The sequence below is a fragment of the Haemaphysalis longicornis genome, unplaced genomic scaffold (genome assembly GCF_048455015.1).
Source record: "Haemaphysalis longicornis isolate Haplotype H1 unplaced genomic scaffold, Haemaphysalis longicornis Haplotype H1 scaffold_125, whole genome shotgun sequence".
Lineage (NCBI taxonomy): Eukaryota > Metazoa > Arthropoda > Arachnida > Ixodida > Ixodidae > Haemaphysalis > Haemaphysalis longicornis.
This window is the reverse complement of record NW_027526227.1, coordinates 211,148-237,846: the sequence shown is the minus strand read 5'-3', so window position 1 is coordinate 237,846 and position 26,699 is coordinate 211,148. Positions and strand designations below refer to the sequence as shown.

Below are 26,699 nucleotides of genomic sequence, written 5' to 3'. Positions count from 1 at the left end.
TGAGTCCTAGTGCTTTCAAATTAAACGAACTTATATTTTCTCTTCATGGCTCCTTTAAAACGAATGTAACCGCGTTCCTGCATCAACCACTGTGAATATTCAAGATAAGTCATTTAGAATACAATAGCTAACGTTGTGCAATTCTTGGGTATTTTCTTTCTTTCATGTCGTCTTGTTATGCAGTAGCTAGTATTGTATAATTAAAAGCTAACTTGCTATCTTTCTACTTGCCCTATTAAGCACCGGGTACGAATGTTGTTTACAAGCAATTTTTGTAACCATTGTTTTAGTTTACTGGTTTGATCATCATTTTACGATGTGTAATACCTCCCGTCTCCAATGCCTTGTGGCCCTGAGGGTACTGTAAGTAAATCAATAAATACAAGAAGCCGTCAACGTCACGGCAAAAAGAATTCTTCTGCTGAGTCTGAATATTGTCTTCTCAGGCAATATAATTTCGATCGAAGGCAAAGCACGCGCCTAAAACTCACGCGCCGTGGCCGGGGGCCGCCCCGAATTTAGGGGAACATTCCGCGAACAAGCGTTGCTAGCGTCTAATAAATCGAAAATATAATAACTTATAAGGAAACAGCATGACATCGTTTGTTATGCCACTCGATTAAAAGTAGATTAGATTGTAGTCGCTCTATTACTACACAAAAGAATTCAACTCTGCAAATTGTTCCTAATACCATGCTTATTGATTAAGGAAAACTTTTAATTCACAAAGTACAGGATTGTTAGTACGTAATTGTTAGTTCGTTAGTAACGTAAACAAAATTCCAAATGAGCCTTGGGAAACTCAAAAATCAAAAGATACAGGCCTAATTAAAGGCGACTTTTTATCCCAAGATACAAATCATGCGCAAACATCTCAGTGGTATGTCGTAACACATAAAAGCAATCGTTGAAAACAAAAGAAACATCCAGGAGTTCAGAAAAAATTAATGTCATTTAACAGGGAAGCTAAAATAAGAAAAAATAGTCCTAACTACCAAAATCATACCGATACGTACATGTACTAGAATAAGTAACAAAACAGATCGCAATTCATCAATCTAAAACGACTTCGACAGGACCTATGCTAAGCATGTGGAAGAAAGCAGTCCGAATCTGCCGTAAAAGAAAGGAAATCTGTATTTGCATCACAGTGAATTGCTTATCCTCCAAACATGGCGACCGAACGTTGCTGGTCTTCCTTTCCTTCCGTTCTGTCGACCCGCTTGGTCCGGCATCCTCTTTCTGTGCGCAATTTCGGTTCATCCTATGAACGCAATGTAACGTTCTTCCCGCCCCACAGATAAATGAAGTTAACCAGTCAGTTTTGAATATCCGAACCCCAAGGACATATGAGTGTCCATGTGTCAGATAATAGACCACGCAGTCTCTGGGCCACGTACATTGAAGCCGTTCCTGTCACATCCACTGTAGCAGTGGGATGATTAGAGTGCCACAAGAGCCCGTCTTTCGGGCGCACGACGGAAGTTCTTCTGCAGAAGCTCTTATCCAGTTTGCGATTCGCCTCCCGTAATCTACGTCTTGAACTGTAATGCGAATTTTTCAGATATATTCACAGTGGCATAAGACAAGCTGTTTAACACTTTCCGCGTCTATGTTGAGGTGTTGGTTGAAATGTACATGTGGGATTCATTCTTGCTACCCTTCCAAGAACACCCGTTGTGACCTATTTTAAAGAACTTGCGATGTCCATTATGGGTAATGGCAGTCTGTGGACCTTTGAAAAATCTTTGGTAGTCCACAACAAGTGCCCAATCTCTACGTTCTACTCCCGCAGGACCATCAACTGTATTTGTATAATCGGTACATATGCAATATGGGGCTTGTGAAGATGCTTCCGGGCTTGATGAGTAGACGATGTTACTCTCGGTCGTTTTGGGGACTCTTTAGATGAACTTGAGAGAAAGGCATCTTTAGTTTAGATGTCCCGTGTAGCAGGGAAACGTGACATACTCCCCGTTTTTCACACGTCCTAATAAACGTTTTTTTTTTTGTGGTGCGCTGGACCAGAACCAATCTGTTGCACCTAACATATTGACGTTACTACCGCCATGACTCATAGAAGCTCAAGTAAATATTTTGAATCAGATTGATCCAACGCAACCACTTCAATGTAGAGCGTAAGGTCTGTTACATGGCTTCCTACATCTACGGCTTCTTCAACCAACTTTATACATGCAGTACAATCCTGATAATCCATACATATGGCTTGATAAAAAGTGCAAAATAAAGTGTAGGCGTACTGTTCGCAATAGCTGGAGCTGATGGAGATATTTTCTCGTAAAACAATTTGGAGAGTTTCTCGCTAGGGGAGCTAAGAGTGCGGAAGCAAACAAGCCAACGGCAGTGCCTAGCATATTCGTGGCTCGACTACTTTTATGCGTGGTTACGCATGAATCCTGAGCGACGTTTTCTGCATTGCTATGCTTCAAAACGTGGTAAAATTATCTGCTTGGTGTCGTCGATAGCCCCTACAGAGCAATGAACACTCGGTCATTAAAATATTTGCAGTATAGGCTAGCTAGTAACTCCGCATCTTCTGCAACTCGCTGAAGTTTCGCCGCCGCTTCACCGGCACAATATTCGGTATTGGGCCAAAGTAGCATCGGCGATACTATTTTCACCACGTGAAGTTGCGAAATGACTTCTTTCCTGCCGCAATTCCTGTGATTCGGACATGATGCTCTTTGGTCGGCCGATATCTCATTTCGTCGAGGCCCGGCTGTTGCACGTCGCATAGATATTGGAGCTTTCGGGGAAATGTCTGCATGACAGGTAGGCCCTGATCATTTTGTCAGCAGGCTTTCAGATCTTCCCCAATTTGTGCCGCAGTAGCACATGATGGAACAAGCGACAAACGGCTTCGCGAGCTGGGCACCGAGTGCTTTATCTGCCCCAATTAAATGGCGAACGCCCCTGGACTGGCGAGGAGAAGAGCATGCGAGAGATCACGCCACGAAGTCTGGGCAGAATATTCTGGAAGACCTAGTGATACTGGCGCGTGTGATGACGTCGGGTGGTTTTTCTGAGCGCGTTCTGCGGCCCAACACCTACCTGAACAGCACAGTTGTCAAAACGCACGGCTTTGCATAAGTCACCCACCTAAAGCAATCTCTTGCCTGGAATTGGTCTCCGCAGTTTCGATAACGACAAAACAGGAAGACCAGTTGTCTGTAAATGTATTCGAGTCATTTTCACTTTCAGTGGGTAAAATTTGAACTCTTATTTATGGCATTTTAAACAAAACAATAAATTTGTACTGCAAATACACCCAGTAGCAAAACTTATCTCCCGAATATTCTAAACAAGCACACGATTTCCCGCAGCCAAAGAGATGCGGAACTAACAGAAACTAGGTCCAGCGAAAAACATTCTGAGACGAACGTAAGAGGGGGCACTATAATGATACTGGCAAGGTTTTTATAGCAGGGAGCTGAACATATCAGGTAAGAAAAAAAAACACATTGAGCGAAAAAAGAAATGAACGCGTTTGAGGTAGGGTAAGATCACTATTTTGGCGTAAAATAACAATGAATGCTTAATTACGTGCATGCACCGTGGGTCGAGACATCTTATCAGAGCTTTCCGGTGGGCTAACCAGTCTTTGGGAAGATGCTTTGTGGTTTGACAGAACGCTATCGGTTCACTAAGACAGCTTTCGCTATAAAATAGGTACTGCTGTCCTCCCAGGAAACAGCCACGAGCGAATGTTTGGCCTGGTTCCGCAGTCAAGTGGTACAACCGATGTCACAATCGCTAAAATAGAGAAAATGATTAAGACAATGCCCAATATATAAAACACCTAAGAGAAGATCAGATACTAGCAAGTACTCATGAACTGGATAAACCAGAACATACCCTATCCCAAGCTGACCCACACGGAAGAAAATAAAAAGAACGCCATCCTTGGACAACCGGACGACCACCACAGTAACGCAAGAAATACCCAGCAACGGGTCGAGAAGAAGAAAAAGGCTATTAAATTAATGGAAGGTCAAGCCAGAGAATCCACTGTGGTACTGGAGGAAGTAAGCGTTTGTAATAGGAAAGGTTTCTTCTTGCATTGGGAACAAATAGGGTGCTTTTCATGACGAAGAAAAGGTCCTTAAATTGGGTCTTTATAAGGGCATTCTAGAAAACAAAAAAAAATTCACCATCTTCCCTTAGGGGAACCCTGAGTAGTATGCGAAGCAGCCATGGGGTCGACACAAGTTCCCATTTGTTTTCAACGTTTTATTTTGGCTTCGTGAGCCCGACGTTTGGGATCGGCCTGTCGCCGCTGCCATTTCGTGGCCGCGGCTCGAGCCCTCTTTTCTGCGGCTCTGACACTGGCGTTGCGCTGGCGTTGCACGTGGCGTTAACGGCGGCGTTGGCCGTAGAACTCATCGCGGCGTTGCGGGCGGAGAATGAGAGTAGCCGAACGCGCGCGCGCGTGATTTATACCGCGGAGATACCGTCGCACCCCCAGCGGTGTATGCAGCGGCCACCGTCGCACCTCACGCTACGCTGCTTCGCATTATCGCGCGCGGAGCCGCAGGTGTTTCCACGTGTTGCGCAATCCCGGAGAGGAGAGGAGCTTCGAAGAGGAGAGGAGGAATGCCGGAGAGGATAGGAGATGAGACAAGGTGAGGAAAGGTGGGGCAGGAGTATGCGCATGCACAGTGGGGGTGTGAACGCCGCGGAACGGTGGCCGCTCAACGGCGGAGAGAACAGGCGCTACCATAAGCTGCTTCGCATCTAAAATACTCTCCTACCCCCAAAAAAGCTGCCGAAAATTCATAAGCGCGATGGGCGACTGTATCAAAGACAGCCACGCTCCCGAAAAAGTAACCTGACGTCGTGACTACCGTGTTACAAATCAACCGAGCCTACATAAAGTCTCCTATACAAAACAATCAAATCCTCTGTGCAAAAACGATGATAGTTGGAATAGGGAGCTTTCTTGAGTGCACAAAAGAAATTGTGAAGTGGAAAATTCAAAGCCAGTGCAATTAGTCAGAGCGTAAACATTTAGGGTTCAAATTTTCCGCGCTTAATAGTCCAAACCCGGACGAAAGATAATTAATCTTTCACGACAAAGCTGAGCGCCCCTACCCATCACGGTCGTTAGACCACAGTCTTGTGAAACTCCAAAGTTCATGTCAACTCTGCCACCCCAAAATCAACGACCGCAACAAAACCCAAAGAAAACAATGAGCGACCCAAATGGTATCATGGCGGAATGCAACAGACATTGGCTTCAGAACGCCAAGGACCCAGGTCCTATTCCTACCACGAGGAGGAGGAATGAACATTTATTGAAATTTATGAGTACCGTTCTGGGGGCCTCTTTAGTCCAGGAAGCATTCGTCCTAAGCTGCCGGGTTGTCCCGGTCCACCTGTCGTGCTGGTCGTGAGGGTGAGCTGGTAGCTGATCCGCCCACTGCTCCACGGTGGGGTTACTCAGGCGCGTTAGAAACGTTTTCTGTTTCATTACCATCATCGCAATATTGCGCTCCGACTGTGTAAATCTCCTTTTTCTACCGTGCTTTCTGTTTACGACACCACTATCAGTAAGACCAAGAAAGCTGTGTGTTACTCATGAGTAAAATCATACACAAGCAATGGTGATGTGGTATGATCAATTTCGTGCGGAGGAAATTCACAAATCGTATGAAGACACCGACCTCGGGATGTACATCGTCGCGACCTCGTGTACACCGATATCTAGGGGTACACCGTGGTGCACAGGTGGAAACGAGGTACGCACGTGTACATCGAGGTGTACACCGACCTCGGGGAGCAAAATTGAAGCAGGCAGCAATTGTCGTAGTTGACTAATTTTGCAGTCATCGTGACTGCATGGTGTTCCAGAAACAGGAACCAAGATGCAAAACGGGGAGCCATCCTCCTTATAATAACACCAACTGACGCATCAAACAAGATCTAACATCACTACAGACTCTCAAAGTGCAATGGACTTCTGACTGCGAGTGTAAGCGCTACGGTAGGCTATTCACAACAGTGGAGCATGTCAATAACGGCCCGTATACAATTGCTCACAAGTATCTGGAAGTGAACGAATCATCCAGCCACGTCTACTGGATCTCTTGGCTACTTGCGACAACGACCACAGCACTAAGCGTACCGAAAAACGTTTAGAATACCTTCTCCACTTTACGCATAGAAACAAGATGCTTCCCAATGGAGAAAGGTGGCTCAAATGCCGCGGAAGCTCCGTGGAGTGTAAACCAACAAAAGTATCCACAAAGCCATGCGGATGAAAATGTTTGGTAGGAACACAAGAAATGAACACAATACTGTGTACATTCGTAGAAACGTGCAGCCTCTGTCCCGCAACCTAGCCATGTCCAGTATGTGCTAAGGGATGAAACACGGTAAAAAAAAGCAGCTAGCCCAAGGACGCAAAAGGAAGAAAGGCAGAGCACTAGCGCTGGAAAGTATCAGCTTCAGCTGATCGAGAAGTCAGGGGGAGAAGCTCTGCATCTGCGGCCAATGACTTCGGGTTTCACATTTAGGCTCCTTTCACTTCTTGTTAGCCACTTTTTCTAATTTCTAACTGCTTCTTTCTCAACGAAAAAAATTCGGCCATCTCGGCGAAGTGAATGATGATGAGAAGGGCGAAGCAAAAATGCTTATCGGTAAAACCGTGAAACATTCGCCCGCACATCATATAAAGACTCTACATGGCAAGCTTTCCACCGCTTCGTTGACCAGCCCGTCGACAACTTCAATGTTTGGGGTGGTTATGTAGGGGTTGTTTTGGAAGATGAGAATCTCCATGGGTAAGCTGGCAAATTCGGTGAGTGACATTTTACCCACCATGGCCGTCGCCTTCTGCAGAGCGTCTTTTGTAACCCCGGTACGTGTCTTGAGCTCGCAGGCGACGAACGACAACCTCTTCTTCTTCCGCTTCTCCTTGTTCGGTAGCAACAAACGCGTCGAACGTTTTGTTCTCTTTGGCCATTCTTTAGTTGGCCAATCCTTAGGGGAATCCTGCCACAATCATCATTACTGTGCCGTGCCGTACGCAGCAGCAACGAGGGACGGGACAGGGCCCGAGCAAGAGGAGCTTCGCCCCTAAAACATTATTGCTCTCTCACTCTGTCTTTCTCTCTCTCGTTCTCGCTATGCCACAATCGAAAAAGCTCAGTCCAGCAAAACACTAAGAAAAAATAGCAACGTATGTGCTTACGTCACTGCAAATATCGTCAAAAGACGATATTCGTCTGCCACCCTGCCAAGTAAAAGTCTTTATTCTCCTTAACACTTACGGGTACTGCTCTTCATAACCTGTATCCGTCCCACAAAAATACACACAGTAGAGGTTCGCCAAAGTAAAATCAAATTTCCAACGTTGTACTTCTCCTTGCGAGTCACACGCACGATCTAGATTAACGTTTCGTAGCGCTGGCCGTTTGACTTCTTGATATCACGCCAGTAGAGCTAGAGTCGTGGGCCACCGCTTTTCACGGTGTTTGTGTTTTTCAAAGTGCATTTTTTTATTCGAAGAAGCGGCTTTGTATTTTTAATTAGATGAAAACTGTAACTATTGCTTAGCTATTGATGTTTTTCTCAAATTTTCAAAATTATTTCGTTTTCCTGAGCATTGTTCAAACGTATGAACACGGGGACCAGGGTTAGATGGTTAGAAATGTTTTGCCTATAAAATCGCCTCGTTTAACAACACTTTTAATATTCTCTGGATGGCTGAATCGAGTGGTAAACGCCCACACACCCCAAAATTTCTGCGTTAATATTATTGTCTTTCTTACACTTAGAACCATTACACTGTCGCGTTCTCTCTCATAGTAAACCACACCATGCAGCCCAGTCTTTCACGCACACATTTTGGGCCACACGAGCACCGAATCCGTCCGTCATTTCTGTGCAACAATGACTAAATTCTCTTACTGCTAGTCTATCTCTCTTGGTAGAGCTTCAGTGCAAGTGAGAATTGTAACTGAAGAAACTGTGTTCCAAAACTGTCTGCGGACGTAAAAGTAGCGTCATCCGTGTAAATATTCAAATACAAACGTACATGCAATCTGGAGCTTTTTGTGTAACCGCTCATTTTCTGCGCATGGTATTAGATTTTATCTCATTTGAATAACTCTCTTCTCTTTCTCTCACACACATCCAGTCATCTCCCTCCGCTATCGCAACTCACTCGATCAATACAATGACATTTTGTTCATTTCAATCGTTTTGCAGACCTCCTGTCATTACATAAATCACAGGGGTTTTGTTGAAGGGTAGTTTATTTATTGCATTTAAGTACCTCTGTTTATTACACACACGTTGCTTAAACTCTGCCCCTCATTCGCTCGTTTGGAGTGCCGTGTTGTCTGAGGAAGTACTGATCGGCCTTTGGAGAGACCCGTCACGTCCCCACGAGGCATTCAAAGCAGTGGCAATATTTACTTGCAGCAGCGCCCTGGCAGTGATATTGCAGTTGAGGCCCGTCTGAATGAACTTTAATACGTGCACTGTATAATTATAGGCGTCTTTTGTATATCGCCATTTACTAATTTCTGCGCCATCTTCATCTCCATCATTCTCTGTCCAGTCCCTTTACTCCAATTCGACTTCCCACACACGAACAGCTGGCTAGAACTAATACCATCGAGCCGACCTTTTTGTGTTTTTTTTTATTTAAGTAAAATTTCTACCTCTCCCCACAGCTCTCGAAGGTATCCGGTCGAATTCCAAAGAGATACTTGTTTGAGATAAATTTTACCGTTCTGGTTTGTGCAGCGTTTGATGCTTTCTGTAACCAGGCGCCTTCTGTAGCAGCCAAAGTTTTTTGTTACAACAATACGCCTGTCCAATATTTATGGCACTACTGAAAGAGATCTTTCATTCATACTCAGCCGTTCAAGCACACAGATTGGATCTAATTGTTTCACCATTATTTTAAACTGATATTTGTTCCAGTAATTTAAGCACGAGCCTTTCCAGCACCTGTGATAGCCAATGTTATGACAGCAGGTAGTATATACAGTGACATGCAACTTAACCGCGAGAAATCATTATGACATATGCCACATCCTGAGTAATCGGCTAGATATGTTAACACCGCTTGGATAATTTGCAGTGTTATGTTTTTCCAAACGTGCATCCACTGGTCAAACGTCGAGTCCCGACTAAGTTTGGCGCAATCCTAATTTTCAGTCTTGAGTGTGCCGTAAGTAAGGACATTCTCCATTTATGCCCTAATATTACTCGAAGTTTCTTGAGTTGAGTGTATACCTCCGAAGATGTAGAAATTTCAAACATAAGAAGGGTAACAACGCACCTATTGTCAACACCGCAGCAACCAGCCAAACTCCCAAGAGCATATTTTGCCGATTTTGTCCTGGACGGAATGTGACGTTGTCTCTGTGTGCAACCTTTTAAATCGAGGAAACTCACAGACGTTGTGTAAAAACAAAACAAACAATATGCTTCTGCAGCCACAAAATAAAGTTTGTAAAACATCAGCGACGAAGATGGAGTTTTGATGCATTATTTATAAGCGAAGGAGGTAAACACGGTCAAGCTGTTTTTTGCACTTGTTACTTAAGGGCATTCACCTAGATTCTTGCTCGAACGAACATAAAAGCAAGCTACCGGACTCTAGCTTTTCAGCCCCCTAACCATCACAATAAAAGTTTCCTGGCAGTTCACGTGCACCCAAACAACACAGCACAACCTTTACCTGTTGCAGAAAAAACTTTGAAGTGTGACTCCATGCACAGCGCCTACTTTAACAAAGTTGAATAAACATGCCTGTTCTTCGCTCCTCAGCAGATTTTTATTTTCTCGGTTATGGCAAACGCCAAAGGACGTTATGAAACAAAGCACCGTGTAGTGCATTGCGCAAGGCGTGTTACCGCCTTCAAGCAATTGGGAAATCCTGCGCTCCGAGACGGAAACTGCAAAGTGTCAGGTAATCGCGCCTTGCAAACTGCACCCGTGGTTAAAAACGAGTACGATCGAACCCGCACTTTATGAAAAGAAATTTTAGTAGGTATAAATAATGTTCCATACCGAAGCTTCATTTTCGTCTGGTTCTGAAGCTTCATTGGCCTCCCCAAGCTGCTGCTGTTGAGGCTGTGTCCTTCCCGGACACGTCGGTGGGATTCTTAAGCACCACATGGCACGGGCGTACGTGCAACTCGGCTCCTCGATACCCTGTCAGAAGGACAGGTCTTTTAGAGGAGGGCCTACGATGCATTTCCCAGTTGGCGTGTTTGCTGCCAGATAAAACAGACGCTTAGCTTATCCTCATTGACGGTGTTGACGACACGTGCGTTGTGCGAGGTAAAGTTTGAGTAGGTGTACATCGCTTTCGTCCGCTTTTACTAGTCTGACTGCCACGCAAAGGTAAACACTTTTAGGGCGCAGCCCTATAGCGGTCTTCTCTGGGCTGAGCCGCGCTGCCGTCGTTACCGAGTGAACGATGGCATGACGAGGGCAAGAATGAGAAAGCGAACGATGAAGGATAGCAAAGCAGGAGAGTGTCGCGAAATTGGTATGGTAGGGCGGTTCGCTGTGGCGTCGCGAGACAGCGCTCTCCGAACGGGTGCGGTGAGGGAGGACAGGGGGCAGCATGCTGTGCCCGCACGAAGCTCTGACAGTCTGACGCTTGGCGAAAACGCGGGGGGGCGGGCGCGGAACTATGATGTGCGTTCGCTTAAGACACAGTTCGCGGGCCCTTCCTGAGAGGCACTTCACGCTGCCGCCGAAGAGGCTCATCATCGTGCCCCCGAGAGAACCCACGAGTAAGTGCTCCCTCAGCGCACTGCTGCTGCTCCCAAATATCCCATTAGGGAGTATCGTGATCGCCAGCCCCTGTTGTTCCAGTGCGCTTCACTCAGCACGCACCAGCCATAGCATTTGTGGTTGTGACTACATGCAGGATAAGATGGCGTCACTAGTTTTCACTGGATACTCTAACATTAACTTACAAATACCGTATACCTGATTCTTATCGGCTTTAATTTAGAATGTCTATCGCGTATAAATTCTTTGCTGACATCATTCTCCTTCAACAATGCCTTCGTGAAGTACTGGTTGCACGATGGGTGGCGGGTTCGCCAGGGCACGGCCGGCCTGGAGGAGCGGCGAACGCGCTCAGTGCGCGCCCGCCGCTCCTCCAGCCTGGCCGTGGCCAGGGGCATCAAGACATTATGCGTTTTATTTCTCTAATTTCTCGAGGAAGTCGCCCTATGTATTTTGATCACCTTAAGCCGTATGAGGAAAGATGAGGAACGTGCAATTCTAAATCCAGTGCTACTAGATGTCTTGCACCTCCCTCGTTTTTTAGTGCGTTTAACGGTGATGTAAACGCACTACCAATTATCTCGTAGTCATACGTTGTTACGTCACTACTTAAATTGGATTGTATTCGTGCCTAATGGTACAATCTGGTATTTTGGTAAAACAAATAAACCACCTCCCCCATTTCAGGTCATTGATATCACAGGCCTGCTGAAAATTGAGCTGCCATGGTCTCGTCCTCCATGAACCAAGAATAGGAGGCGTATATACTTACTTTGCAGAAGCCTTCGTCTGAAGCCAATGGTCGTGAGCCACCCCTTCCACGCCTCAGCCACTCCCTACTTCTCCTCCCACCACTTGCGCTGTCCTTTCTTCGCTCACTATTCCCATTAAAAATGCAAAGAAGGGGCTCACATCAGTAGTATTTTCTGGGTTTCTACTGCTCGTGGCAGTCTATTTGACGTTGAGTTTCTTCGGGATTTGAGCCAGTCTATTCGACAGCTTTTCCATGTGTGTTTGCTTTTTCGCACCCTCGAATGGACAGTTTTAAGCGTTGATGAATAGTATTTTTCGTTTGATGATTATGTACTTTATTGACTGCATGGACAGTGAGGGAAAACAGCACCAAAATCCCAAATACTAAAGACAGTAGCGTAAGTTGTAAATCTAATAGGCAAAACAAACAAAATGAATAAATAAATATGTACAACGAAAATGACAAATATCAGGAGTACTGTGATGTAACCCAGCGGAAATGACGCCGGCTGTGTGTGACGCCAGTTCCCTGTTATGTCTGTTGATAAAGGACCTTTATATACCTCACTTCAACTTAAAAACCGTCAAAGCCATGGTATGAAATCGCGATTAATATATTGTAGAATGTTCAGTTTAGGAGAACGGTGCCTTTACTGGGCTATATTGTCTGCACCCTTCTGAAAAATACCCACGAAGTGTCGTGTCACGTACATTGAGTTTATTTATGACATGGTTTCGGATTTGCCCTGGGTGTACCTACTGAATAGGGGTCGTAAAAGTGACATGTTCAGGTGCGAGGCTTGCATGTGTCTGGCCCATCGGAACCTGGACAATGCAGCTTACGTGTATATAGCAAGCAAAACATTTGTGTTTCAATCTGCGTGTTTTTAGTGTGGCAGGATTAGGTTTTCGATTCTCGGGAAAAGCGCCGTTTTGGTTGTTGTATTGCTTTCGACAATGTGGCAGAAGCAGTAAATTGGGCGCAGTCCCTCAGGTGCGTCGTGCCCGGTCCTCTTCCGTTTTACGGCAAAAGTGTACTTCCAACCAACCTTGTTTTCCTCCCTGTGAAGCTGCTCTTCTCGCCACCGCTGCTTCTCCTTGCCACAACTAATGCTTCTGTCACAGGTTGCCTTATCAGCAATTCCACGTGTAACAAGCTATCTTATGAACACGTAATTATCGCTTGGAGAAACGAGAGCGGGAATCGAATAGTGGGTGCAAGGGTGGGCGGAAGTGTGGGTGCAAACAAAATGGACGGCCACAGCAGCAGAACATGGTGCGGCCGCCGTTGCCTCCTTAAGTTCCACTCGTCGAGTAGCTGCGATTGCGTCTGGGATGACGGTCAACTTCCCGCTTGGAACGCCAACGTGATTTTATAATTCTCGATCAGCCAAAACGGATTAGGGAACGATATTTTTGCCAGTATATTTCGTATGTAAAGAAGCGTTCATGGATGGGTGCTGGAGGAAGGGAGGACGTGCGTGCGTAGCTTCTGTTAATGTCCTCACAGTGTACAACCAATCGTGCTGGAGAGAGAGAGAGAGGGAGAGAGAGAGAGAGAGAGAGAGAGAGAGAGAGAGAGAGAGAGAGAGAGAGAGAGAGAGAGAGAGAGAGAGAGAGAGAGAGAGAGAGAGAGAGAGAGAGAGAGAGAGAGAGAGAGAGAGAGAGAGAGAGAGAAATCGACTATTCTAGGCCTGTCGTCAAGGCGCGGTGTCCCCCCGACCTCCACTCGGGCCGGCCGGACCGTACATATCAGCGTGAGCTTCTCACGGCCCAATTCGACCTATCTGCTGCTCTGTGTTTTATCGGCTTGGGCTTGTGCGTACATGGACCATAAGATGCCTAGGACGGTGGAGGTAAACGATAAGCCGCAGTTTGTTTGCCAGAAGAACTCGAGTCCTTCTGACCTTCTGAGATTTTGGTCGGTATGTGAAAGGCACAGGCGGTTCGCCCAAAGAAAGGGGAGCGGGAATGGAAGGAGCGTTGTCGCCGGCAGAAGAATAAATTGGTGCGACAATTACGGACACCCGCTGCCGCAGAACGTGCAGACGCCGCAGTGCCACCTGATAATCCGCCTCGCCGATTAGCTCCGTGTGTGTCCCGTGCGGACACAAACTTGCCCGCTTGAGGCACCAACGTAATAGTTTAATCCCTATTAATCTTGTAGGGCTTTCAGAGCAATCTTTTCGCGGGTTTTATGTACGTCTCTGTACGCTAATATCACCGGCTTCCCGTGTATACACGAACTGGGCGGGGGAGCAGACGACTGGAAGGAGTGCAGTGTAGCCGTGTGCAGCCTTCATACTCTAACCAATAATGCACGCGTTGGGATGGTGGGAGACTTCGTGTGGATGTCTCACGGGCCAAAGCAAAAGATTGCTGTTCTTCGTGGTGCAAGCAGTTTAATTTGTGGTGTTACGCAGATAGTAAGATGCCTACAACGTCTAGCGATAACCGACAGCCTTACGTTTCACCACTAGAATGAAGCTTTATTCCTTCAAAGTTTTATTCAGCATTTGGCTGGGAAGTGAACTTAATCATAAATAAGCAAAGCTGTATTGCTTTTTGAAGCTTTTAGACTGCGCCCAGCTACGTATTCATCCTCCTTCGCCGAGGGTAAGGGCACTTAATTTATAATGTCTCCCACTGAAATAGTCTAGGCGGCCGACGAAGAAGGATGGTCGTGCCCAGATTCATTTTTGTTGTGGTTACTGTGCCATGGCGAGGACTGCGAACGTAGGAAAGGGTACCTCTCCAGGACGGTTGCCGAGCATGATCAATATGCACTAGCTAGTTAACGATGATAATACTGAAGGCAACGATGATTAGTCACCACAGGGCTCGCTTCTACAGCGGAGCGCGTTGCAAGTAAATACGGTCGTGTCACATAGCGCGGTTAAACAAAACGCGAATTGGCAGGTTACAGGAGCGCAGAAAACATAGAGCGTTGCGAATGCAGAGAGGGGTAGGAACTGCAAAGAAATATTTATAAATATATACACGTATACCCAGTACCTGTCAGTAGTCAGGAATAGTCCAGTGGCGGTTTGTGGTCTTCAGGTGTTGCTCCAACGGGGCAGTCCTGGTCGACAGCAAGGTAGCGTCTGGGATGTGCGGATATCTCGGTGGTCAAGGCTGGGACTGCGGCAGCGGACGCTTTGCGAGGTGCGGAGCGGCTGCTGCATTCAACGATAGGGCGAAAAGCAGCATGACGTGAATAATTGGGAGAATGTGCGTCATGCCGCAGTGCAATGACGGTCGAAGCGCACTCTTGACTCATGTTGGCAGGAGCTATATGGCGGCGGCACCACCTGGGCAGCTAAGAAAGCCGCGATGAAAGATAGAATCACAGAAAGGGAAACGGAGGTGTTCTGACAGAATAGCAGACGCCTTTGATATTCGTCGTGTATCTGCGTTTGTCTTCTTTTGTTATTCGCAGACCGCCTCAGCTCTTGTGACGGCGCCAAGAACCACTGTCGAGGAACAAGGCGTTGGTGGAGATCTGAAGGCCAGTTTGTGAGGCGTTTCTTTATGGCATGCAGTGACATGATGCCAGTGTTGTTGACCCTTGCTGGTAGGTTCGCGATCTTCTTCGAGGACGCTTTAGGTTACCGAAGTTTCCGAGTCGTCTGTGGCTGCTGAAATTGGCAGAATCCGAGTTAGAGAGGAGGAATGGCTCATTCGGGGGGCAGAGAGACCTCGAAGATCCTTCTCATCCATGCCTTGTAGCGGAGGCGTTGCAGTTTCCCAGCTAGAGTGGCAGGGGAGTCGGTGCTTGCGTGGATGTGTGCAGAAAAAGCAACAGCCTGTGGAGCTGTGTCATGGTGTAATGTCCAGTCCACGAAGGAGAAGGAGTTTACTGAAAAGGCGATAATGGACGTTCCGACGAAGTGCATTCTACAGGCGCCATTGGAAGGCGCGGCGGTGTAGACGATGGCGTGGGTTTAGCTGCCGTTGTCGTCACATTGATGCCTATACCGTCTTGGTTTAGGACAACGTCCTTCATATCATCGTGCGCCGTACGCCCTGTGCCGGCAGGTCCGCAGGTGGGTTCTGTAAGGTGACGATGTGCCTAATTTTTTGGAACTGCGCCCAAAAATTGACGTCACGAAAAATTGCTCTCCCGGATCTCGAACCACCCGGCATGACGACCAATAGAGACAAAAGGTAGATCAGGGAGGGCAGGAGAGGTTGGTCGCGTGCCGTCGTCCGCAATAGAGTGAGAACATAGCGAAGCCCATTAACTGGGTACCAATTGTAGACCCCCGACAATGTAGGGTGGCCCAGCCCACGTTTATCTGCATTTTAACGGCTGTGCCCTGAAGAATACTGTGAACGTAGAACAGGGTGTCTCCCACGCAGGGTAACGGTGGTGTTCTATTTACATAATACCGTTAACAATGATAATAGTGAGGCTGATGAAGGCCATGATGGCGCCCTACAAAAGTAATTTCGTACGGGATAGAAATGTATTAACAGCAGTTTATTTATGCTACATGTTTGCAAGTTGTCTTTACAGAAGGCATAATGGAAAACAGCACCGCGCAAGCATGTAATCGAATTCCACGCGCACCACCATAAGTGTTCTCTGTAGTCCCTCCTTTATGACGCTCCCCCTTCGGAACTATGTATGTAGCGTACTATTTACAGCGGATGTACTAAAAATACCTTAAGAATCCTTCCTCATCTATTCAGCTATTCGTCGATGACACCGTGATTTACATAGAATATTTAAAAACGTCTAGATGACGTTACTGCACTACTTCGCTATTTATCAGCGTTAACTGAAAGATGCAAAAGAGGGAAATGAAAAGAAACGTAACCAATCGAATGTACCTGTTTCTTGGGCTAGCGGGCTCGAACACCTCTAGTTTTATATTTATTTCGGAAGTTTGTAGATTTTTCTCCTTTATCTGCGTTCAACTGGCAAACACATACAGATAAAATGATTATGAAAGTTTTTACAATAGTGGAACTGGCCGAAAACGCTGTGAGAGCACACGGGATTCTGGCCGCCACCTCAAAACTCCAGTTGTCATCAAAAAAATTTTTATTCTCTCTTCTCTTGCTTCCCTCAATCGTCAACTTTATCTTACTAACTCCCGAACAACGCTTCACTCGTACAAAACTGTCTTTCCCCACTCTCTAGATATGGGCACATAATATGACATCCTGATGAATTTTCTTGCAATAATTGAATAAATTAGTACAAACTAAAATCTCTGGGTATATTCTGACTTGATTCCCCCTAAACCAAAGCGTATCTTCCCTGACGGATCAATAGATCCATCCCCTCTCCATTGGCGAAGCAAAATTTGGAGGTTATCTTTCTTTCAGGCGCTTTACAGTATTCCATCGCCCTTCGCTCGCAAATTGGTCTTTCCGGAACCTATTTGTCTTCACGGGTAGACGATGCTTACAATGTTCCTTATATTTTCGCGCGAACAAAAGTAAGAATGCCCTGTCATGTACTGGCATGAAACGATTAGAATTATTTGGCATTAAAACATTGTGACGTCAAGAGATGCCTGGGCCTTTCAAAAAGCGTTTCTTGTCTTTCAAGCCACTCAAAACAATTTTCGATTTGCTCTGCACCGGATTTTGTTTGCATTAGTTTTTCCTTTTCTGTCTTTTTTAGGCTGTTGCAATATTGTTTCTTGCCTCTACTATATTACCATGCTCGTTATTGGTCAGTGTATTGAGTCTGGTATTTTTTACAATGTGTACTGTTTACGGCTCTACTCTGCAATTGTTTGTGTAATTCCTGTATCGTTCTTGTGTTTTCTAAGTGTGCTGTTCTTCGAATATCTTCGTGAAATTTTGTTTTGGTGTGTCTAAGCTACGTCCTCTGGCCGCTCAGGCATTGAATGTACATAAATAAATAAAACAAAATACCAAAGAGAATACACGTGTTTTATTCAATGTAATTACAAACCAAGGCATTCGAGTAGTAGCCCAGTGCCCAACCAAGAGTGTTACCTTCGTGTGTTGGAAACTTACCCACGAAAGAGCCATACCAACGGCCTGGGATAAGCAAGATCGCATCCCCTGACCCGATTTCTCGATACCTATTCCACCGTGCAAAGACCTCTCCTGACCGAACCAACAACAACTCATCCCATCACCTGCCCAACGAACATTTCTAGACAAAAACGTTGTCAGAGGCTATTCAGCGCAAACCAACCCGACCAAATCGACATTTATACTGATGCCAGCCTGACACCACCAATTGTTGGAACTGCGTGGGTTTCCCCAGATGACCTAGCCATTATAGGAACCCAACACTCAGAAATTATTGTCACACCAATGGAAGTGGAACTACTGGCAATTACCCATGCTCTTGACTACCTAATGTACGACCACCATCAACCCATACCCAAAAAGATCAGAATATTACCCGACTGCTACGAATCATTTCAAAAACTTCGACAAGCATTTTCAACGCAGCCTTCCGTAAACCAAATTATCAGGAAAACAATGACGCTACAATTGTACGACATTCAAGTCCGCATTGGCTGGACTCCTGGGAATGATTTGGTGGTATCGGGGAATTAGGCAGCCCACGAAGCTGTGCAGGAGGCTTGCTCTTTTCTCTCCTCCACTGACACCGCCGTCGCCTAGCCTCCAGACCTTCCTGAATGCTTGGACACGACCGAAAGCACAAGAGTACCCCCGCCATCTACCATACACCCGTACAGGCACGAAAATTAACTGCGACTCAAGTAACTTATGCCGAGGCATCACGTTTTCAACAGACCTTCCTTTACAAGAACCCAAGAAACATTTATTAACAAATTTTATACAGAAGCATCATTTTCACCGGAAACAATTCGCAAGTGGTACTACCCCCCCATCAACCCGAAATGTCCACACTGTCCACAAGCCGTTAAGGCTGATTGGCACCACCTGGTCTGGATATGCAGCTAATTCTCTCGATACCGGAATTTCACTTCACCAAACCCAGATCTCTCAACCTCTATCGATCCCCTCACATTAGATGAACACCCCATAAACCTTATAATACGGTTCGCCACTAAGAGCGGTGTAGCGCGAGTTATTTAGCGATGGCCTACACCTGTGAATGGACCATTCAATGCTGTACGATTGCCCTGTGAGAAACTCATGCCGCCTCCCTTAGACTACCAACTCATACGAGCCCCCTTAAACCATGAATCCTCCTCTCCCTACCACCCACAAGGCCTCCGGCCTTCCTTTTTGAATAAATGATTTAAGAACAACAACTACAGCCCGGAACATAACATGTCCTTGTTGCTGTTTTCTTTTTTTTCGGCAATACACAATTACAGATCGGCGAGGAAGGGCGAGTTTGAAAGAAAAAGAAACTGTTTTCAAATTTTTCAAAAGTATGATTTAAAAACTTAGAAGTTGCAGAACACCTCATGGTGAGATGATCGGAATGTGATGGCCCTTAGGTATGAGAGGTGCACACCGGTCTCTCACAACCCTGCTTCGGGAATGCTGTGGCGTGTGTCAGCCCAGTCGCAGGGGTAATTAAGGTCGTAACATGAAGGAACGAAACCGATAAAGTCAACGCATGTACACTTTGTCATGAAACAGGGCGGATGATATAACTTTCGCCTACAGTCACAGAAAAAAATTGCAAGAACGATGCAAATGCGATGTTGCAGAAACAGTAGTGAATTGATTTGGAGGCTTCCAGATTGTGACAAGTAAGCATAGTTGGGTGGCCGAAGGAATTTTATTGCATGCATTGTCTGCATGTCGCCTTCTTTTTTTGATTTGTCGGCCAATTTTTGTAGTAAATATGGTAAAATTTACTCTTATGGGACATGTTTCCCATTTTAGTCACTCGGAAGTACGGCAACAGTACAACTCTGGTGTGCAATTTTATTATCCAAAATTCTGCTGGGTACAGGAACAAACTACACAGGTATCGTAAAATCATTCATTGTATCTAGCACAATAGCTTTGGAAGGCCTTTTGTGTCCGTGTTTTAGTAGGTTTCGCGGAGTTAAGATAACACGCAACACTTCAACAGTTTGGCAGCAAATAAAAAGCAATATTTGTGTTGTGGGCGTGTTATATATTTTGTGGTAAAAAGTGACTGCTTGACCTGACAAAATATATTCGTTGTGTTTATTTCCTCGATTTGAAAACATTGGCCTTGAGCAGCACATGAGACAGCGAATTCTGACTGAAAACTAGCCGTGTTAACGTTTGTGAGCGTATTTTATAGATAATACTACAAAAGTTGTATACTTTCTTCTTTTTGTGGATGTCCTCTGAGAATTACTGGAAAAAATATTACACATAACAAGAGACAGGGTCCGTAATAGCAGTTCTCAATATGTCGTTTTGGAAAATATCATTTTCGTGAGTCCCCTCTTTGTCCCTAGCAGACAAAGGCACAAAAATTGAGGTACAATTTTAGCAGTCTGAAAACTAGTGTAATCTTAATCGAAATCGATGGCTCGACTTTGGCGATACCGCAAGCCGTACAGCAAGGCGGTGCACATTGACAGTTGCTACGCCCAACACTTCTCACGTTGGCAATTTTGGGCCGAACGGACACCACTAGTTGAAATGCGAAGGCCCAGGTTCACTTCTAGGTGAAGAAATATTAATGCTGTTTTAGTTGCTGGCCGATTAAAGCATTCCTCTACTAAAACTGATTGATTGATTGATTGATTGATTGATTGATTGATTGATTGATTGATTGATTGATTGATTGATTGATTGATTGATTGATTGATTGATTGATTGATTGATTGATTGATTGATTGATTGATTGATTGATTGATTGATTGATTGTAGGGTTTAACGCGCCGACGCAACGCAGGCGATGAGGCGCGCCGTAGTGGAGGGCTCCGGATTAATTTTGATCACCTGGGGATCTTTATCGTGTACCGAAATCTCGTACACATCGGCGTTTTTGCTTTTCGCCTCTATCTCCTCCACTAAAACTGAGAACACTACAAGCTAGTATAGACCCGCAGCAGAAATTGTCTGTCTGCATCCTGCAAGAAATGTGGCAGTCTTCAATATTTTTATTTGCAAGCATTTAAAGATTAGTTGTAATTTTGTGCTGTGAATGCGAGTTTTCGTTGTACACCTCGTTAAAAAAGTTGAGTTTTTTATAGCAATGAAGATGCTGTTTCTTTTGATGCAAGCATACAGCCGGATGTATCGCCAAATCACCGGTGTTATCAGAACGGCGTTGCTTGAACTAGTTCCCTTAGGGAGGAACCGAGGAATACCACCTTGTGGGTCAGGGTTCGGTGGTACTGTAACAGTAACGTTTTAGTTTTGCCAATGAAGGGCAGATTGAACACCGCTCCTATAAATTTTCCACCGCTACGAGTTGGCTGTTTTCGATGCCAAGGACTTAGGGCTGTTGAGCTAGTGCAAAAAGCCAGAGGCCGCTACTTGATTTCCTTTTCTATAAACTTCGCAATTTGGCCACCATGCCTTCGAACGTGCCTCCTTCAACGTCAAAGGCCGAATAATAACCCCGCCGATTGCCGCAGCGTCTCGGGCATGCGGCGTCCCGGGCGCACAGCCTTGGCGCTGCGGCGGCGGTAGACTCCAATAAGACAGGTGCTTCGTCCCCCCTTTGAGTCGTATTTCACCTCTACTTTATCTTTAGTACAACCATGAACAGAAAAACTTTGAGGACGCTTAACCTTCGCCTTTAAGACCGGAACGCGAACGTCGAGGAGAAGCAACCGTCGATGCACCATCAGCACTTGAAAAGGACGCCAGCTCGGAAGAACACCTCGCACTGGAGCACTGAACCACAATCATCCCTCAGCTCAGCTAGCCGAACAGTGCTCTTCAATCTGTCAACAAACTGGGTTGCCAGCGTTTGCGCTAACTCGTGCAAAAGAAGGCACCCAGTTCCCAGACTCGAATACCTGAAACATTGCTGCTGCCGCCTCAAGCAATGCGACAGCTATATCTCATGCGGAACAGTAAGCAACTTCGATAGCTGCCATCGGAATATAAACTGTTACTTTCTATCGCCCTATGATGGGGACATGGCGCTCGAACGCGCCACTGTAAACATCCTCACGCACCCAGCGGACATACGGTTTTGTGATGCTGGCCATATTCGAGGCGACGATAGTATTTGCACTTTGTAAGAATATATCACGCCCGATTTTCTTCGCATCGAGACAGTGCTAGTGTATCATTTCAGACTCGCTTCTACAAGTGGTGCGGCCGGGTGCGGATGGCGATTCGAGCAGTGTAGCGTGGGTGTAGCTGCTGCCGTGAGTAGATTTGCCCCGTTTCCACGACGACAAACGAGTGGCCAAACTTTAAAAAACTTTGCAATGCATGGCTAAGTTGAGAGAATAAACTTACAGGAGAGAACGCTGCGACAACAAGGCTACGATAGGTGAAATTGGTCTTGCACATTGCCAACGAAGGGTTGACGACAAAAATGGATTGGTCTCTCCCACTCCAACGTCGAGATGCAATTCTGGCGGATTCCAAAAAAAAACTTTGCAAGTCTCAGGGTGTGCATTTGCATTTTTTGCACTATTACGGCAATATTGAAATAAAATTTATTGCCTTCTTCCTTCCTTAATTAAAAAATTTATTATTGTATATGCATGGAACTTTCATGAACTTTCATCAATGGAACTGTATATGCAACTTTCTTTTCGCACGTCTGCAGCCCAGTATCCTTACTGCGAATTTGAAAACCTACAAGAAAAGTTCGAAATGACTTGCACCTGTTAATACAGAGGCAAGGCGTTTGGAACTTTTCTTGTACGAGCACCACAATTACAAATGCCTGGATAATGTTCTGTGATTCCAGAAAAAGTTCGCCTACGAGCGTTTTTTTTCATTCACTTTATCGGCCGATAATCGGCTGCCAGTGGTCTTAATATTGCCGCGAACCATGTACGGGTTTGCTTATTTATTGTTTGTTTTTAATGCCCGGCCGCGCCCGGATCTGTTATCTGTGTCCGATGCGAAGCGCGTGTTCCATTTTTTATTTTTATGCCGCACGGGCTATCTTATTCAGATAAGCAGAGTGTTTCGCCCTAACGCCGCTAGCCCAGAATAATCTTCTGTGATCTACAATGTTCTGGATGTGAATCGACGGTTCCAGAAACTCTCGCGCCGAAGGATAAAAGCCTTTACAGCAGGCGCCGCGGCATTCGATTCTGCGACGCTCGCCGACGCAAGTCACTTTGTTGACCGCGGCTTCGCCGCCTCTGTATTCTTTTGAGTTGTTAGGGGAGCACAAGTTCCCTCCAATAAACTTGTTTCTCCTTCAAGACAGCTGCGTCGTCCTTGGATTCGTGAAATCTGCAGGAGGTGCTGGGTACGCACCCTTTATGACGACCTCTGAAAGCCGCCAGCCCAGTCCAACTAGAGCCAGCCTCCGACTGCAAAGATTGCCACCCGGGCTCGGTCTTCTGCCAGAAGGACCCATGAGAAGGAACGCTGCAACCAACACCATGGTGCAAGAACGAGCGTCGCCAATCGTCCTGCAGCAGCCCCGGGAACCACCATCGTTCCGCGGAACTCCGGAGAAGATCCTGAGGACTGGTTGGAGAAGGTGGAGCGCGTCCACATTTTTAACAGTTGCGATGACGAAGAAACCTTCCGCCATGTTTTCTTCGATCTAGAAGATACGGCCCGAACGTGGTTGGAGAACCATGAAAGCTCCCTAACCAACTGCACTCTCTTTAAGAACGAATTCCTCCAAACATTCGGTACCGTCGTGCGAAAAGAACGAGTCGCCCTCTTGTTGGAAACGCGCACGCAACACCCCAACGAAGGAGTTGTGATCTTCGTTGAGGAGATGAAGCAACTATTTCGCCGCGCGGGCCCAGTTATGACGGAAGAAAAGAAGCTACACTTCTTAATGCGCGGTGTAAAGGAGGAACTGTTTGCTGGACTTGTCCGAAACCCGTCCAAAACTGTCGCCGAATTCGTGACCGAAGCCACTACAATTGAGAAGACCCTCGAAATGCGTGCTAAGCAGTACGAGCGAAACTTTGTTGGCGCAGCTAATGCGAACCACAACTACAACATGCGGATTCGGGCTGAAAGCCTACGCTAGACCATCCGCGCAGTAGTGAGAGAGGAGCTGCGGAAATTTCTCCTTACGCCACCACAGCCCCAAGTCGCTACCCTTACCGACGTGATTAGAGAATAAGTTCAACAAGCGTTGGGAACATCTACGCCATCCGAAGTACCCCGAGAGCGACAAGCTATGACATACTCCGCGGCTGTTCGTCGGCCCCGCCCTGCTCCAACCCGCCGTCAAGAGGCCCCGCCGTACCGACGCCCACTGTCACCCGCAAGACCCCCGGTAGCCCGAAACCACACGCCGAGCAAGACGGACGTATGGCGAACTCCCGAAAATCGTCCTCTGTGCTACCACTGCGGAGAGGCCGACCATATCTACCGTCGCTACCCATACAAGAGACTCGGACTGCCTGGTTTCTCTGTCGACGCACCTCGCCCTCCCCCTGGCCAACGACAACGTGAGATCGACGAGTATCTATCTGAACCCAGCTGTGGCCCAGCGCGTTTCAACCGATCGGCGTCTCCCTACCCATACCAATTGCCGAACCGGGGTAGCAACACTGACTTCGTCCGTGGAAGGGTCCCCAGCCTACGCGGGGGAAACTAAAAGAAGAAACTTCTGGAGGTGAAGTTGCTCTACAGCGAAAAACCGGAATCCCTCCATCCACACAAGGACGCGCCGAAGATAGTAATTCACGACATGCCCTCATCCCGACGAGCCGACCTAACCCTGACGAAACTCCCGAACACGACGAGAGCTATACGCCGCGGCGCGTGCCCGACCTGAACGAGACGTCCGCTGAGAAGACGACGACAACGACGACGCACAGTGCCCGACCGTCAACACGCACAAGCCGAGATGCGACGCCCCGACGCACCAGGAACTCGAGAAAGGCGGCATCCGACGTCAAGGTGTCCATCGACGGCTTTGATGTAGTCGCCATCGTAGACACGGGAGCCGACTACTCCGTAATGAGCGGACCATTTGCGTCTAAGCTGAAGAAAGTTATGACCAGATGGGACGGTCCGCACATACGCACAGCAGGAGGCCACCTCGTGACGCCAAGTGGAACGTGCACATCGCGCGTCACCATAGACGGCATGACGTACCCTGCAGTGTTCGTCGTTTTTCCCAACTGCTCCCGCGACGTGATTCTCGGAATGGACTTTTTGACAAACAACGGCGCAATATTTGATCTGCAGACAAAGTCGATAACGTTTTCCTCCAATCACTCTATGACGCCGGAACCGAACCCCGAACACCGTGCAGCTGTAAGGATCGCCGATGATCATGTCACCCTGCCACCCCGCGCAAGCTTGATGATCACCGTCTACTGTGAAGGTGCTGCTCCTGATTCCGACGCTATCGTGGAGAGTGACCATAGGTTGCTTCTCGACCGCGGTGTGTCTGTTGCAAGAGGTATTGTGCGGTTTAAGCAACGCAAATCCCACGTTTTGGTAACCAATTTCACCGAGGAGTACCAGCATTTAAACAAAGGCGCTGCTATTGCATTCCTCGAAGAAACGCAACAAGCAAGTGATGTGATCGCAGTCGCCGACTTTGAACGCGCACCCGAAGATACCATCAAGTTTCCGCATTCCTTCGACGCGAGTCCAGCGCGACTGCAAGAACAATGGAACAAACTATTGGCTTTGCTGCGTCGCTACAGCGAGTGTTTTTTGTCGAACTCGAAACTACGTAAAACACCTCTAGCGAAACACCGAATAATAACCGAAGATGGTGCGCGACCTACTCGACAGTCACCGTACCGCGTCTCTTCCCACGAGCGGGAAGCCATCCGGACTCAAGTCGACGACATGCTCACCGACGACAGAATACAGCCATCGAAAAGTCCGTGGGCTGCGCCGGTCGTACTCGTGAAGAAAAAGGACGGCACTTTAAGCTTCTGAGTTGAGTACCGGAGACTGAACAAAATCACCAAAAAAGACGTTTAGCCCCTGCCACGAATCGACGACGCCCTCGACCACCTCTGCCGCGTGGAGTACTTCTCGTCGATGGATCTGAAGACCGGCTACTGGCAAATTTAGTGGACGAGAGAGACCGAGAGAATACGGCATTTCTAAACCCGGACGGTATGTACGAGTTCAAGGTGAGGCCGTTTGGGCTGTGCACGGCCCCAGCAACGTTTCAAACAGTGGTGGACACTCTGCTAGCTGGCCTGAAGTGGCCCACCTGCCTCGTCTACCTCTACGATGTCGAGGTATTCGCCCGGACTTTCGATGAACACCTTGCAAGGTTGGAGTCTGTACTCCAGGTTATTCGCTCGTCAGGGTTAACGCTGAAGCCAGAAAAGTGCCGCTTCACTTACGAGGAACTCAAGTTTTTGGGACACGTCGTCAACGCCGCGGGAGTCCTGCCTGACCCAGCGAAAACATCAGCCATAGCGAACTTCCCAAGACCGCAAGACAAAAAGAGCGTGCGAAGATTTCTCGGACTGTGTGCATACTACTGGCGCTTCATCGCAAGCTTCGCACACATCGCAGAGCCACTCACGCGCCTGACAAAAGATAGCCTCCCTTTTGCCTGGGAAAACGCTCAAGAAAAAGCATTCTGCGAGCTGAAATAACGCCTACAAAACCCGCCCGTGCTCGCTCATTTCGACAAAAACGCCGAAACGGAAATGCACACGGACGCCAGCGACATAGGTTTGGGTGCCGTCCTAGTCCAGAAGCAAAGCGGGTGCGAAAAGGTAATCGCCTATGCAAGCCGTGGTCTCTCGAAGGAGGAGATGGTCTACTCTGCCTCCGAAAAAGGGTTCCTGGCAATCATATGGGCCATTTCAAAATTTCGCCCATACGTGTATGCTAGATCGTTCAAGGTTGTGACAGACCACCATGCGCTGTGTTGGCTCGCCAATTTGAAGGACCCCTCTGGCCGTCTTGGGCGCTGGAGGTTGCGCCTGCATGAGTTCGACGTTACAATCGTCTACAAATCCGGCAGGAAACACTCCGACGCCGACTGCCTGTCCCACGCCCCTGTCGACCCACCGCCACAAGACTCCGATGAAGACAGCGCGTTCTTCAGGGTTGTTATGGAGAGCGACCTAGCCGCCCAGCAGCATGCCGGCCCCGACTTGCGCATAATGATCGACTACCTCGAAGGACGA

The 26,699-nt window shown here is 47.1% G+C and overlaps 1 long non-coding RNA gene across 1 annotated transcript in view; it reads right to left on the bottom strand.

Annotated features, from left to right (window-relative positions):
• The window catches only part of LOC144163611 (uncharacterized), a 57,660-nt gene extending 48,228 nt beyond the window's left edge, over positions 1 to 9,432 (bottom strand). Inside the window, exon 1 of the long non-coding RNA XR_013320952.1 lies at positions 9,317 to 9,432. This is a non-coding gene — a long non-coding RNA (uncharacterized LOC144163611). The remainder of the gene's footprint in view (positions 1 to 9,316) is intronic.
• Positions 9,433 to 26,699: the final 17,267 nt, after the last annotated feature.